The sequence below is a fragment of the Priapulus caudatus genome, unplaced genomic scaffold, assembly GCF_000485595.1.
Source record: "Priapulus caudatus unplaced genomic scaffold, Priapulus_caudatus-5.0.1 Scaffold385, whole genome shotgun sequence".
Lineage (NCBI taxonomy): Eukaryota > Metazoa > Priapulida > Priapulimorpha > Priapulimorphida > Priapulidae > Priapulus > Priapulus caudatus.
Window position 1 is genome coordinate 263,455 of NW_014577446.1, and position 2,681 is coordinate 266,135.

Below are 2,681 nucleotides of genomic sequence, written 5' to 3' on the forward strand. Positions count from 1 at the left end.
TGTCCCCCCCCACGATTTTGGATCACCATGATTTTGTGTGTGTGTGTGTGTGTGTGTGTGTGTGTGTGTGTGTGTGTGTGTGTTTGTGAAGTGAGAACCTTTTTATTGTGTGTGATAGTGCGTCAACAATTGGCTTCTTTCCCTTTTTTTTGTCAGCTTTCATTTCGTTCAAGTGCATTTGAGAGCATAATAATGATCATGCACAACTTGAGAAAAATGTGTCTTGATAAATTTAGTACCGTTTCTTTTTCTTATATTAAATCATTCTTATGCAGAAATCATTAAGAGAAAGTATGTTTATGAAAGTTTAGGAGATATCACTCACATTAGACACTGATTCATGGATTAAGCTGGGAACACGAGCTATATTCACGCAAAGAGGACACTGAGTAACTGAGCATCGGTTTTAATAATGTAATTTTCATTGCAAATTGATGATATATCTATACACGCATATATGATATGACTGGACCAACAATAATAACGGACCAATTTATTTTGTGATCAGCCTCAACACCAAATGATAGGTTTTCTGCTTTTTGTTTTATTGATTTTATGACTGCATGTGGACACCCTTTTCGTAATCTTATCACAAACCAAATGCATGTGTGTGTGTGTGTGCGTGCGTGCGTGCGTGCGTGTGTGTGTGCAGGGGGGGGGGGGGTCGCAGAAAACGCATCTGAGGGGGTCTAATTTCAAAAAAATTCTGGGGGAGGGCGACCCCCCCCCCTTCGCGTGCTTGCTACTGGTGTCCCCTTCCCCCACATTTCAAAATGGATTTGCGCGCCTGGAGTCCGCGAATCTCAGATGAATTTCTACTCATTCGAAGTTTGATTTTGTCTAAAGCGAAACAAGTGCATGAGATTTGTGGTGCACGTGTTGCACACAAGATTTTTGTTTTACTGTACGAGGAATGAAATACTCAAGGGCATGGCACATCGGTTGTGAGCCAAGTACGGTCACCCTATAGCCATTCTGATAGTAATATATTTATATTTCTTATAATAGCATACACGTAATTGTATTTCCGTGGCGTTTACTAAGCCCTATCTCGTATATGAACTTGGGCCTTTCATCTTACTAGTCACTTGTTGATTGTGAGAAATGATATGTCGTTGGGATCTGCAGGTGCAATTAAGATAAGTGAAAGAAACAAAAGACATGTAGGCCTATCTGTTTAACATTTTACCTTTGCTGGATGAAGTTAGTATGTGAAGTGCGTTTCTTTTCGTACCACCTGCGTGGTTGGTCATAGGTTCGTGTGCGTGCATGCGTGGGTGCATGCATGTGTGCGCGTAAGTCTATGTGTCTGCTTCTGAGAGTTGGCGTTGACGTTTATTAGGTGTGCACACTTCTTCAAGCGTTAAGGTTCTGCCTAAAACACGTAACAATCGGTACTGTAACTCCTTCGTCGTGGTTAGGAGATATATATATATCTGATATATATCTGATATATCTGATATATATCTGGTATCATGTCAGATAGCTTCAAACCATGCATGTTGGTTTGGGGTGGGCGCAGAAATTGTATTGTCCTCTCAGCGAAAAGAACTAGTAAGGAGTGAAAGAACTGATATGCAAACTTTTGCGTGCGATTTCTCTTGCGATATGGGGGAGGGTGTATAGCTGGCACAGGTTTAGTTTAAACCGTTTTCAAGATCGTACCGGATCTTTAAGTCGCAGTTTCAGTGCGGTAATATCAGGAGTGTCATAATATAGATCTATTATCTATAATATAGATATAATATAATCTATGTACTAACTATATACTAGCTATACCTGTTATGCCGTCGTGGTAGTTTCATATTCAAGCTTTTTTTGCGGTAGGTGTGTGTAAGCAAGTAGGTAATATTAACTACCACTTAGGATTGATACATCAGTCAGGTAGTATTATCTATAATTGCCATTGGTGACAGTAGTTAAATTGCAATGTATATAAGTTGCAATCGCTGTCTGTGTGTCGGCGCATGTGTATCTGTGTAAGTGTGTGCTCGTGAGCAAGTGTGCGTGTATGCATGCAAAGGCGTGTGCAGGTGCTCGCGCGTAGCTGCGTGTAAGTGTGTCGTCATTCGCATGCTCTCACTCGCATAATACCGATCATTTCTTTCATTGCTAGCTGCTGTAATATTAATTAACACGACTGTTGCATGTTGATATTTTCATCCAGATGGCTCATTGTAGGCTAATGGAATTATTTATTGTATAAAGACTGTAGAAAAATCAGAAGTATAAATGAGAAAATCGTGAGATTTCTTTTTTTGTTTTAGCGTGATTTTGATTAATCAAAATTTTATTAAAATACTATTAAGAGAATGTTTCGCTTTCTCTATAATATTGTGAGATATAATAGCACGAAATAATATAGAATATATCCGTCTTCTTTTATCTCTTGTATATTACATGATCTTAACTTTCTGGTAACGTCAACGATGATGACTTTAACATTAGTATGCTCATACGAATATAAGATATACTCGTGCGTGTATATATATATGCAGACGTACTTATTAAATAAACCATATAGCGTAGGATTCGAACAAATTGCAAACTATATTATGTATAGCATATAATTATGACAACTATATATCTTGTTTAACAAATAGTCTCTCTCTCTCTCTCTTCTCTCTCTCTCTCTCTCTCTCTCTCTCTCTCTCTCTCTCTCTCTCTCTCTCTCTCTCTCT